Genomic DNA, 14,727 nt, shown 5'->3' with positions numbered 1-14,727 from the left:
CAAAAGAAATAATACCTGAAAATGTTCTGAATTTGATGAAAATTATGTTAGCAGATTTAAGAAGCTCAATGAACTCCAAGCACAAGAAATGTGAAGAAAATGACATAAAGACACATCATAATCAAACAGCTCAAGATCAGTAATAAAGAACTAGAGAGAAAAGATATATACAGAGGAATAAACAAAGATGACAGATTTCTGTCAGAAACAATTCAAGCAAGAAAAGAATGGAGCTATATCTTTAAAGCACTGAGAAAAAAACTTTTAATGTCAATCTAGAATTCTACACCTAATGAAACTATCTTTCAAAAAAGAAGTAGAATAAAGATTGTTTTCAGACACACAAAAGCTGAAAAAGTTCATCAGCAGCAGATATGCACTATAAGAAATGTTAAAGGAAGTCTTTCAGACAGAAGAAAGAGTTTTGAGATACAGGAAGCAGAAAACTAATAGAACTACAAGGAACAGACTAATTCAGAATTATAGTCAGAAATTTAAACATCCCTCTGTGAGTAACTGTAAAGTGAGTAGACAGGAAATCAATAAAGATTTAGAAGACTTGAAAAATACTACCAATGAACTTGACCTAATGGGTATTTATAAAACACTCCACTCAACAACAGCAGAATACACGTTATTTTCAAATGAACACAAAACATTTACCAAGATAGATCATTTTCTATGCCATAAAATAAGTCTCAATACATTTTAAAGAATTCAAATCAAAGTATATCTCTGACCCCAATGGAATTAATTTAGATATCAACAGCTAAAAGATATCTTTAAAATCTCCAAACATTTGAAAACTAAGTAACACACTTTTAGCAAAACTATGGATGGGCCAAAGAAAACATCAAAAGTAAACTACAAATAGAAACACACCATATCCAAATTTGTGGGATGCAGCTAAAGCAGTTCACAAATTATAGTCCTTGGGCCAAATCCTGCCCATCAGCTTTTTTTGTGAATAAAGTTTTATTGGAACATAGCTACTATAACTTTTTACATATTGTCTATGGCCACTTAAGCTAAAATGGTAGAGGTGAGTAATTGAGTTTGAGACTATAGGGCCTGCAATGGCTAAAATATTTATTATCTGTTTTTTTTTTTACCAAAAAAATTTGCTGAATCCTGACTTAGAGGAATTTATAGCATTAAATGTATATATTGGCATATATACCTGTAGTCCAGAAGTGACCTTTGTCAACATTTTCATCTATGCTATATTGGCCATTGGTCATTTTGTTACAAATATTAAGTTATTTTTACAAAATTGGAATCACACAGTATATATGTATGTATATACATATATATTTTTGAAATATACATTTTTGAGAGCTATATAGAACTCCATCATATAGATTTATCAAATTTTATTTTTTTAGTTTCTTATTCTTAATTATAGCCTCCACTGAGGACAACAATGATCCTTTGATGATGGATTGGAATTGTGATAAAATCAAATGTCATTCAGAGTCAAAAGTGGCAAAGTAGAATAAAAGAACAATCTAGGTAAGCCACTGTACCAAAAATGTATGATTTTTTTCACCCAATTTATAAACTGACTTTGAAGAGAATTCTATTATAGATTGTAATGGATTTGAACTGACATTGCCCCAGGTTGCCTAGAACTAAGAAATATGTCACAAATTCTTTTGTATGTGCAACAGTGTGGTGTATCTGAAAGAGCACTAGACTAAGAAAAGGTAAATCCAGATTTTATTTCTAATTCTGACAGCATCTACCTGCATGAATCTGGTATCAGAGAGCCACTTTCACTAATTGAGAAAATAGTCAATTCAATTCACCGCTTCCCAGGATATCTCCTCATCAGAATCCGTTTTGTCAGAGATATCTGGACCACACCCTACAGATTCTGAGTCAGTTACTCTAAGGCAGGTGAGTCTCAGGAGTTTCCATCTTTAAAGTCCTCTGTGTTTTTGATGTTTTGTGGCAATAAGTCTGTGAGCAGGCACTGGGGACAACTGGAATAAATAAATAATCTTTAGGATTTTTTTTTTAATTTTAAAAAAAATTTTATTTTATTATGTTATGTTAGTCACCATACACTACATCATTAGTTTTTGGATTCTTTCTAATTCTAAAGTCCTATGATTCTGTAAAGGCAACGAAGAAAAATGAAGATTCCACATCACTTCTAATCAGTTTCTAATGATTACATTTGCAGCTGATTAGACTAAAAGGATTCATTTCAAATTAAGAAATAATTGAAATAATAAAAATAAGAGTCCTTAATATCAAGTAGTTAGTGCACACAGAAATAAATAAAAGAGCATTCATTCCATTGTCCCCAGATCTAAAATTCTTAAGAATATTAACAATTTTCCATTCCTTCCTTTAGGAAAGAAGAAAAAGAAAAGGATGAACTTATTCGGAATTCTGTGTACTTTGCCCTTTAAAACTAGATGGTGTTACTGAAAGTAATAGGGATCCCAGCACATTACAATATATAAATATCAGAACCTGAATATAAATGTGCAGTGCATCTTTGGCCTTTGGGATATTAAAATGCTTGATGAGCCATGGACACACATTAATTTAAAAAAAAAAAGGTGGCTTCTCTAAGTTATGTTATGAAACCACCAAGAAAGAACAATGTCTTATTTGATGTTCTCTACAGCACTTAGTGTATGTTGAAGTTCAATAGCCATCCAATAAAAAATGTTCATTTATGATCATGAATTAAATTATGCTGAAAGCTAGGACTTCAGTGATAGGTAATAATAGGGAAGTAGACATAACTTTGATACCACACAATATTCTATATAGAAACATTCATAAATCTTTTTGTACCTCTCGTTTTTATTTGTAGTTTATGTTACATAATAAACTCATTTAATCTGTAAAATGAGTTTTTATCCTGTTAAAGTGATACATTAAGTTCATGCACAAACTCATTTGTTCATACATTTGACATTTATTTAGTACTCACTATGTACAAAGCACTTCCTGACACATTAAAACAACAACAACAACAACAAAAACAATCCTACCCTTTTCTTACAGATTGCCCTCACTTCTTTTTTCTCTTTTCTTGAGTCATTCCAAATGTTTTTACAAAATGTACTTCCCAATCCTTGTCCCACTGGTCATATGCTGAGAAACCTCTATGTCCCCAGGTCACACTGCATCACTTTCAATATCTTGACAGTGACCATCACACTTCCATCTTCTTTCCCAAAATAGTTTTATTATCTCCTGCTCCAGGCCTGTCTGTTTTGATCTCCAAGCTAGTCCCCATGTTCGTTCACCCTTTCCCTGGTGTCAGGCTTCTCATGAACTAGCATTCTTTCATGGACAGCCTTATTTTCCCCAGCATCTTTATTCCTTTTATTCAAGACTCACCTCCCTCAAGAAAACTTCCTCAAATTGGAGATACAAATGCAGTCACACCCATTCTGGGTCTTTCTCCACTCTCACAGACTGGTGCGTCATATGGCCTTCAGTTAGTGCAATCATGACATGATACAACCAGACTTATTATTCTATTGAGAGCCTACTTTATATAGGACATCATCAGAATCTGAGGATATCAAGAGGTAAAACAAAGTCATTGACAAAAAAGTTTAAAATCTACTTGGAGGGTAAGCCAAGGGATGGAAAACAATACTATAGAGCATGAGCTGAGCCCAAATGAGTAGGATAAAAGGAAATGAAGAGTAGAGTCAAAATTGACTCAGATACACTGCACTGTACATGCACGTGTGCACACACATGCACACACCTGTTATTTAGCTGATTGCATCATGTTCTGGTACCTCTGTTTTCACTCAGTAGCAAAACCGTTTTTAAAAATTAACTTGCCAATTTAGCGTAACTCAATCTTTTCTGACTACACACTAGATAAATGCTGTTTGGGAAGAGTTACTACTCAGATGCCTCTGTGTTCTCTTCTTTGCATGACTTCCCCAGTCATGTGATATGTGGTCATAGAAGAAGGTTTTGCAATTTTCACGGCAGTAGGAGAGGGGCTCATGTTTCCATGTTAACGTCACTGCTGGTTCTCTCTGACCTATCGCTGAGCTCAGCTTCTGGTTTAGAGGACTTGGCCTCTCTCCTGCTGCAGTCATCAAGAGCAACCCTGCCCTGGAGTGGGCAACGCTAACAACTGGTTCTGCCAGGCTGGATCATCTTCCTCACTGACTAGACTCCCACCTTGACTCATGATGACACAGCTGACATGGAGACTCATCTAAGGCTTCCTTCTGTCCCCCGCTCCGACGCCTTTATGTGGTTCCCTTAAGACTTCTTGAGGTCCTTTCATCTCAGGTGATCCCTTCGTAGGTACACTGATTCAGTATCAGATTCCTTTTGCTCACCCTACGGTGTCACAAATGAACTCCTGGGAAGCAATTACATCTCATACAGGTCATGAACAGCCAATAGAGGGATGGTGGGGGGGGGTGAAGAAAAGAGCAGGGGGCTCACCGGGGAGAACTGCAAAGAGTTAAGTTTGATTATTGTGGTGTTGGAAGAAGGCAACTACAAGATTTAAGTTGGGGCCATATCATAAATAGCCCTGTAGTCTTTGCTAAGGGGTTTAGAATTTATCCTAAATAGCATGATTTCCCACAAGAAAGTACACTGGCCCACAAGCAAAAGGGGAAATTGAAGCTCGGGGTGGAAATTACAGATTGCTAGAGGTGAGATCAGAGATCAGGGGCTGAAATGACAGACTCAGGGAGATCCCTCGCTCCAGGACAGGACTAAGGCTGCTTTGCTCAGCATTGCATCATCACTACTTGAAACACAGTAGGTATTTTTTTAGATTTTCTTGAATAAGTGGAATAAATGATGGAAGTTACAAAATTCCATCGAAAGTCCTAAAGAGATTGCTCTTTCAGGCTTTCCCTGGGAAATTGGGCCCTAGATCAGTGAAACAGTGAACTTTCTGGAAATAGGAATAACTTCAGATTCATGTTAAAGAATTCATGTTAAAGAATTATGTCATTTCTAGTGTAAAAAAGTCACATCCTGGGCGCCTGGGTGGCTCAGTTGGTTAAGCGACTGCCTTCGGCTCAGGTCATGATCCTGGGGTCCCAGGATCGAGTCCCGCATCGGGCTCCCTGCTCAGCAGGGAGTCTGCTTCTCCCTCTGACCCTCCCCCCTCTCGTGCTCTCTCTCCCATTCTCTCTCTCAAATGAATAAATAAAATCTTTAAAAAAAAAAAGTCACATCCTGTAATATTTCAAGCTCCTTGATTAAGAACTTGAATGGTTGCAGCACTAAGGACAGAAGGCTTTATTCTGCTGGAACTTTTAGTCCGTTGGGAGACCCTTTGAATTGTTAGCATGTGTAACCCACTAAAGCCACTTCAGAACACAGCTGCTTTGCTCAAGAATGCCAGCAACCTCTCTCCTCCTAAAGTATGATTTTAATTGTGCAGCAAGTGGAGCTCTCCAAAATGAGTGTGCAGAGAAGTCCCTCTACTGTTCATTAAGTCATGATATTCTTAGTATCATCAGTTTTCATGCTGAGGGATTACAGGTTGAAACAACCTTATCAAATACTTTCATTATTTTAGTAACAATACACAGGGTCACCTAATTTCCCTTGAATCTCTTTTGGGGCTTAATCATTAAATTTCATATACAAAAAATATCTAGGGAAAATGTATGCTGAAGCTCAGTGTCATCATTTAATCATCGAGGTATCTGAGTCATGGTAGTGAAGTTTATGTCATAACACCCCCCCCCAAAATATGCAGAACTCCCTTTCCTTCTGCAACCAAGTGCCTGGTATTTGATATACATCATTCTGTATCATTGTTGCAAGCCTACATAGTAGTTATTGTTAACTCCATTTTACAAGCAAGGAAGACAGGAAATAGCCTCAGAAAGCTTCCATAACCTATCCAAAGTCATTGTTTTAAAAAGCTGGGAAGGCCTACATCACTCTGGTCTTTGGCCCACCGGTAGCAGCCTCTAAGAAAACCCCCAGGGTCACTGTTTTGGCAGGTCCACTATCTTGTAGAAATCTATAATTGGCACTTTATTGCTTACTTATTGTTATGAGTACTGCTGTTTTTCTGCTCTGAGCATCTATGCTTATTGTTCTATCCAGTTTTACAGATGTAAATATGAAAATGCTTCAAGAATAAGAGATGTGCAGGGCGCCTGGGTGGCTCAGTCGTTAAGCGTCTGCCTTCGGCTCAGGTCATGATCCCAGGGTCCTGGGATCGAGTCCCACATCGGGCTCCCTGCTCGGCAGGAAGCCTGCTTCTCCTTCTCCCACTCCCCCTGCTTGTGTTCCTGCTCTCGCTATCTCTCTCTCTCTGTCAAATAAATAAATAAAATCTTAAAAAAAAAAAAAGAGAAGATGTGCAGAGGAACAGATTTGGAATGTGCCTTCTTTATCTTGGGCAGGAGACCAAGAATTTTGGGGTGCAATATTGCATTGGAGTATTTTTCTCTCAGCAGACTTCTGGTGTTTCCCTCAGACAGGAAAGTCTGGTCCAAGTATCAAGTGTTGAGATTTTTGTTGTCTCTGTCTTATTGGATCAAAGTGATTCACAAATACAGGTCAATCTTCTCTAAATCCTTTCAAGTTGTTGCTTTGAAAAAAAAAAATCCGCTAATTTGCAGAGGGTGGAAATAAATAAGCAAAATAGGATTGAAGAAAGGGAATCAGGCTAATAAAGCACACACAAAAAATCACTCTGTTCAGAGTTGACTTATAAACTTCACTAAATGTTCTCTGCTGGGCTGAACTCCCTACAAAAGCTATTAGATGTGTGGGGGCCAATGGTCCTCCAAATAAAATACACTGAGGGTCCTTTACCCTTACAAAATCTTCTGAGTACAATTACTTTGGGACATTCTCTATCTTAGTTAGAGACCATATGTTTGTCTAGGAAGAAACAGAAAAACACACTTAAGCTGAATGGATAATTTATTGGAGAGAACTGGGTACAGACCGCAGAGCCTGCTATGGCTCTGACTGGGACAGAAACAGAACATCCATCCAGAACCAGTGTTCTCTCTCCCTTTTTTCCATTGCTTCTTCACATGGGCCAAATAGAGTCATCACAGGCCTGGCTTTCAGTCACTCTGGAGTTCAGGAATCCATCAGATTCACCAGAGTCCCCCAAATCCATTTCCAAATGCCAGAGAGAAGGAATCTGATTGTCTAGTCCTGGTCCAATCAGCTGCAGGACGCTGGGCAGGGCAGAACCAGCCACTGGGAGGAGGATGACTCTCCCATCCCGCTGGGGTGTCAGAGCCCTTGCCCTAGACCTGAGGGCCCCTTCCTCCTCCCAGCAGTCTGAGTACATCAAGCACATTTCCTTAGTTAGTGCATCCGATTACAATATACTATAATTAATTTCCAATACCCAGAGAAACTAGTTTTACCATCATATTTATCCAAATCCCTCACAACCACTACACAGCAAAGGATTGATTTTGGCTTAGTTCTTCAAAAGCTGCACAGAACTCTTCAACTGACTCCTACCACCACCACTCATACACCATCTCCCCATCTTCCCCTCCCATCTGTCACCTCCCCTGCAGCACACATGAGAGACAACTGTAAACATAAAGAACATATTATTGGCCTGATAGCAACAAGGATAATAATACCTCCCTCTAGCTTTCTTCAAAAGGATGTTGTTGACAGCGAATATACTACTGTTTGTTGAGTACTTTGAGTTTCTCAGAAGACAGTGATTGTATAAATACAAGGTATTATTACTATTATTACCACGTTTAACATTTGGTTAATAGTAAGAAAGTTCTTTTACAGTCCTAGCTGTAAACTATAGCTGTAAATTCTTTCCTTCTGCTTTAAAGCTCTTCCAGACGCTCTGAACAATGATACTAAAGTAACAATTGAAGTACATCACTGTGCCTAATGAATAAAAGCACTCTTGATTAATGGCACTTGTTCAACATCACACTGACAGAAGTATGAAGTGTTAAAAAAAAATGGAGTTTCTGCCTACTGTGATTTTTTTCACTGTTAAAAAACTGGCATCATCAGAGCTGATTTTTTTTTTTTTTTTTAGAGCTAGGTTTTTTTTCTATTACCTGTTCGTCTATTCAACTGCTGTTGTATTTTTCATTCGACAAGTACTGTGCTTTTGTCTCATGCTGGTGCTTGCTATCAGAGTGTTATCACTCAAGAGCCTTGCTGCAGGATCTCCTAAGCATCTCTGCAATCAGCAAGCCTACTGCTACCCCAGCACCAGACCTCTACCCAGGGCGAGAAAGGAGGATGGGGGAGGGGAGGAGGGCGGGCATTGCTAAAAGGCACACACTGGTCACAGCTGACAAGGAACAGCCAGGTGTTGGGAATATCTATCATGAAGTCGGTGAATTGCAGGTGACTAGAGGCATACTTCACAGTGCTGTATCAGAGTTTATGTATTTTACTAACCTTATTTCATAGGGTTGAAGCTATACAGTTTTATGAGCCCCCCAATCCTCTACTAGTTGGAAATAAATTCCTCCTCAGTTATATATCAGAGGGTGACATTGGCTGTTGGCCCATCTCTCTGGGCAAATGCTCTGCCTGTATTTCTTCCTTTTCTTTCAGCCTGGGGATACAGTGCAGGGGTGGGATACAGTGCAGGGGTGCAGAGGTGGGAGTGTTTCTGCAAGACACGCGGGGAAGGAAAAAGCTTGCAGCTCAAGGTGAGGGAGGTGGTGTAACCTGAATGCCAGCTTAAGCCTCTTGTTACATCCCTCTTGTTACATCCTGGTCTTGCAAATTGTTAGTCCGCTGGTGATTTGAATGGTTAGCATGACTGTCAGCTATCTCTGCACTCCAGCTTTTCTCTCTTCTGGCAGGAACATCTGGGACACAGACTTTACAAATAGTAATAATAACCCTACTTTAGCTTTCACATTTTTGCAGTTACTATGTCATCACGGTAAATGACCATAATTGACCCCACAATGAAATGTTGCCAACATTCATATGAATAGCAACTGCAATCCCACAGGCTAGCAGGCATGTGCTTTGCAAATAAAAATTTTGCTGAATAGCCCAAATCTCAGGTTCATTTAGGGACCAGGGTATTTCTAGATTATAATAGAAAACGATTTGTTTCTGAAACAGAAGGGTGCTACATACAGTAACCTAAATAGGAGGTCAGGGGTAAGTATTAGAGAAAGATTTCCAAGATTTGCAGGAACCCTTGTGTGTCTGGGGGCTGATTTGGATACAGAGTGATGAGTCATGAGACTCCACCTGAGCATAGAGATCATGTAATTCTCTCTCTCATTTACAGGGCCCGCGCATGCGCACACATGCTCATGCAAAATTCCATCTCTACCAGTGTAAAGTTAACGTTGACCTTTCCTGACTTTCTCCAGAACTGGCATGCAATAAGGATATAACAAAATAGTGAAGAAAGAAATGACAATGCAAAGCACATATCAATTCTCTGACTATAATTGTGTGTGTGTGTGTGTTTAAAGATTTTATTTATTTATTTATTTGTCAGACAGGGAGAAAGAGTGGCAGGAGGAGGGAGAAGCAGGCTCCTCACTGAGCAGGGAGCCTGATGCGGGACTCGATCCCAGGACCCTGGGATCATGACCTGAGCCAAAGGCAGATGCTTAACCAACTGAGTTACCCAGGTGTCCCTGTGTGTTTTACTATTGTGTTCAGAAGTCAATTTTAGCTAAATTAGTCTTGACAATTTTCAGCTGCTTTGGTTTAGAAATTAAGGCCATTTCAAGGTGGTTGTTTAAATAAATGAATAAAATCTATATGCTCCTATTCCCTAAGGAAACTCTTTTTCTTAGAATGCTTTTCTGAATTCTTTCTCAAACTGGGCATACTGCCCTAAAATAAAACACAACCCAACACAAGAAGCAAGGACCCTGAAACTTAACTGAGTCCAGTTAAAGTGACTCACACAACATTTTGAAACCTGCCCCATAGTCTTCTTAATTCTTCCCCATGTTCCAGAAACAAGTCTCTCTCCAGTTCTGTTCCTCTACTTAATAAGAACACCTCTGGGGAGAATAACCAGCACTCTCATATCAATGTTGAGATAGAAATTAAGGAAGATCATGAACTTCACATTATAAACAGAATATAATGGAAATTATTCAACTATTCCTATGATTTCCATATTATAGGGAAATTAAAAAAGAACTTTGGGCAGTTTCTAGCATTTTAGATAAACTAATTACAAAAGTATGTTTCCGGTGGCTTCCTGTGACATGAAGAGTTATCCTCCTGAGGATGACCTAGAACAACCACAAAATATAACACAATTGCCTTTGAACCACTTCAATCTCCCTAAAAACTCTCCTGTCTCTTAGTTCCCCTATTAACCAATGGCTCCATTTGGTCAGTGATTCCTCAGAGCAGGTCAAAGAGACCCATAGTACCCACCACTCCTCCCTACTCCCTACCACAAACAGATATGCTCCTTTACTCCCATCTATCACCACAGTCAAAATTCCCTCATTATACTAGTGTGGCAATGCTAGATATTACCAGAAAATGTATCAGTCTCATGCTTTTTTTCCACTGGGCAGTGAAAATGTGTAATTCCCCTAATAAATATTTTCTATTTTTAAAAGGAGTTTAGTGACACAAATGAATCTCTTATATGTTAAATAGGCAGATAGATTTTGTTCAGGGAGAATTTCTCTACAGTACTCCCCTGATTCTCCTCTGGCATGCTAAAAGTCAGCAACTTGGTACCCTATTTCTGAAAAGTTCCCTGACTTGGATTTGAATGTCAAAGCTTGGATTAAAGTTCTTAACTTTCTTAGTTTTATTCTAAGGCAAGTTAAAAACAAACAGAATAAAGGCAGAGGATGTAACTTTTTCTAAATTGTGTTCATTGTTTCTTTCTTTCCCTTCTTATTTTTACCAGAACAGAAGAGAGCAGGGTGAAAACCATGACATTAAGACATAATACTATAAGATGAAAGAAACTGAAGAAGACACAAATAACTGAAAAGATATGCCAATGCTCATGGGTTGGGAGAATTAATATTGTTAAGTACCCCAAGCGATCTGTAAATTCAATAAAATTCCTATCAAAATACCAGTAGCATTTTTCACAAAACTAGAACAAATAATCCTAAAATTTGTATGGAATCACAAAAGACTTCAAATAGTCAAAGCAATCTTGACAAAGAACAAAGCTGGAAGTATCACAGTCCCAGATTTCAAGATACACTATAAAGCTATACTAATCAAAACACTATGGGAGTGGCACAAAAATAGACACAAAGATCAATAGAACAGGATATAGAGCCCAGAAATAAACCCATGCTTATATGGTCAATTAATCTACAACAAAGGAGGCAAGAATTTATAATGGGGAAAAGACAGTCTCTCCAAGAAATAGCTGGGAAAGCTGCACAGCTACATGCAAAAGAAAGAAGTTGGACCATTTTCTTACACCATACACAAAAATAAATTCAAAATAGATTAAGGACCTAAATGTGAGACCTGAAACTATAAAGCTCCTAAAGGAAAACATAGACAGTAACCTCTTGGACATTGGCCTCAGCACCATATTTATGGATGTATTTACTCAGGCAAGGGAAATAAAAGCAAAAATAAACTGTTGGCACTACACCAAAATAAAAAGCTTTTGCAAAGTAAAGGAAACCATCAACAAAATTAAAAGGCAACATAGTGAATGGGAGAAGATATTGCAAATTATATATCTGATAAGGAGTTAATATCCAAAATACAGAAGGAACTTAAACAACTCAACATCAAAACAAAGATATCTGATAAAAAAAAAAATGGACAGAGGACCTGAATAGACATGTTCCCAAAGAAGACATACAGATGGCCAACAGTCACACGAAAAGATGCTCATCATCACTAATCATCAAAGAAATGCAAATTAAAACCACAATGAGATATCTCCTCATACCAGCTGGAATGGCTAGTATTAAAACAACCAGAAATAACAAGTGTTGGCAAGTATGTGGAGCAAAAGGAACCCTCGGGCACTGTCGGTAGGAATGTAAGTTGGTACAACCATTGTGGAAAACAGTATGGAGTTGTCTCCAAAACTTAAAAATACAAATGCCATACGATCCAGTAATTCCACTACTGGGTATTTACCCAAAGAAAAACAAAAACACTAATTCAAAATGACATATGCACTTCTATGTTTATTGCAGCACTGTGTACAATAGCCAAGATATAGAAGCAACTTAAGGGTCCACTGATGGATGATGAATGGATAAAGAAGATGTGGAATATATATATATTAATAATATGTCATTATATATGACATATTATTCAGCCATAAAAAAGAATGAAATCTTGGCATTTGTGACAACATAGATGGATCTTGAGGGCAGAATGCTAAGCGTAGTCAGGCAGAGAAAGACAAATACCATATGATTTCACTTACATGTGGAGTCTAAAAAAATAAAACAAATGAAGAAACAAAAACCCAAGCAAGCCGACTCAAAAATATAGAGAACAAACTGGTGGTTGCCAGAGAGGAGGTAGGTTGGGGGATGGACAAAATAGGTCAAGGAGAATAAAAGGTAAAACTTTCAGTTATAAAATAAATAAGTCACAGAGATGAAAAGTCCCACATGCAGAATATAGTCAGTGCTACTGTAATAATGTATGGTGACAGGTTGTGACTGTGCTTGTCATGGTTAGCAGTGAGTAATACGTAGAGTTGTCAAGTCAATGTAAACAAATATTGTATGTCAATTATACTTCAGTAATAAATAAAAAATAATTTAAAAAATAAATAAGAAGGGAGCTAGGAAGAGAGGCAGAAGGGCAGACAACCACTTGCTGGGTTGGCGCTGACTTACTGTTGACCATGCAAAGCCTGGATCATCTCCAACTGGATTAGTTGGCCACTGTGAGCAACAGAGGTGCTCCTCATGCATGGAATCTGCAAGTGGAAAGAAGTATGTGACACTGTTGCTTATATTGAAATTTTGAAGTTTGTGGATTCCATTATTAACTCAATTGGGTGTGGTTTTTTTTAAATGCATATTATGTATGTATGTATTTTGTTTCAATACTTCCTTTCACATAAATGAAGTCATACCACATATGTTGTTTTGTAGCTTGCTTTTTCCGCTTAATATATTGTGCATATTTTTACATACCAATATATACAATCGGGTGTAGTTTTGACCAGGAACCTACTAGTCACAAGCATGAACCATCAGTCTCTGTAGTCAGCGCTCATTCCAAATGGAAAGGAGCCTTCCCTTTCTTCTTATCTGGCATGGGCTACCCTGTCCTCCTTCTCTGTGTTCTGAGTCTCCTTCCTTGACTAGTGGTTCTTACTTAATAGATAGGTCACTATATTATTCAAATGTGCAAAGAAAATTAAGCTTTTCATTTTATATGTTTAAAAGATGCTCATTAACCCAAATGACTAATGTATTTTTGAAATGTAGTCATTTCCCATAAGTGAGTTAATCTTACTTTTGAACACCCACTCTGTAAGTTATATATGTGAGAAATAGTATCTCTTACTATCTTCCAGTTTAACATTATCTTTCATTTCAAAGTGGTCTATATGGGGAAACATGCTCGGTCTTTCAGAGGTCTTCTTTTAGTCCTGAATTATCCCAGGGTAACACTAGGGTATATAGGAGGTAAATTATGTTCCTTTGTGGGGATTGGGGAAGAGGGGAAAAGTAATGTATCTGCAGTTACAGTCCCTTGTGCTGTACCCTGGATCTTGAAAGGATTCTGTTAAGGGGTGGCTTATCCAGAGTAATCTGGTTCAGTCTATAAAGCCCTTTGCCATATCTCTTGAGGCACATGAAACATCACGTTTCCATGGATGACATTCATGGTCCTATCCATTCACTTCTGGTCTCTAATACTCTATACTTTGTTACCTCTTCTTTCAAGCCCCACACTCTCCTCACCAAGGCCAATGGATACTTCTGAATTATCTGCATGCTATGTGCAGCTATGAGAAACCTGAATTGTATCTAATGTCCATTTAAATAAACCTGCCTTCTACCATGCCTATGGTTGTTTTGTTTTTTTTTTAAAGATTTTATTTATTTATTTGACAGAGAGAGACACAGAGAGAGAGGGAACACAAGCAGGGGGAGTGGGAGAGGGAGAAGCAGGCCTCCCGCGGAGCAGGGAGCCCGATGTGGGGCTCCATCCCAGGACCCTGGGATCATGACCTGAGCCGAAGGCAGACGCTTAACGACTGAGCCACCCAGGCGCCCCTACCATGCCTATGGTTGAAAATGGTTCTGAATAAATGTCTGGCTTCTCCTAAAGCTTTGTACCCTCCCATTGGCCAGTTCTAAGAAAATAGCCACTAGCATAGATATATTAAGATTTCTTCATTTCTCTCTGGATGTTCCCACTTCCCCACCTTCACTCAATGCTACTCCCTAGGTTTGGCCTGCAGTGGAAAGCCTGGATGCATGTGTCCCACTGAATGCTTTAATTTCTCTCTCTTGTAGTCTCTCCAATACTCTGTGAGTTGGATTTTCACCATGTAGCAGTATCTTCCCTTACATCATATTCATGGCATGTGGTAAAGCTGGGAGCTCAACAAATTTAGAAAATGCACCCCCCCCTCCAAGTGCCCACCAAGGCTTTTCTGGCCTTTAAGATGGTTTTATAACTAGGTACTCAAAAGTTCTACTTTGGTAGAGAAAATGCTGAATGTTGGCTCTTTATTTCTCTTCACATTCTGCCTATTCCATGCCTAATATTTCTAGATAAAAATCAATGTTTCTGGATGAATAGAAGGAAAGT

Source organism: Leptonychotes weddellii, chromosome 7 (assembly GCF_054177405.1).
Source record: "Leptonychotes weddellii isolate Sample4059 chromosome 7, ASM5417740v2, whole genome shotgun sequence".
Lineage (NCBI taxonomy): Eukaryota > Metazoa > Chordata > Mammalia > Carnivora > Phocidae > Leptonychotes > Leptonychotes weddellii.
This window is presented reverse-complemented; position numbering follows the sequence as displayed.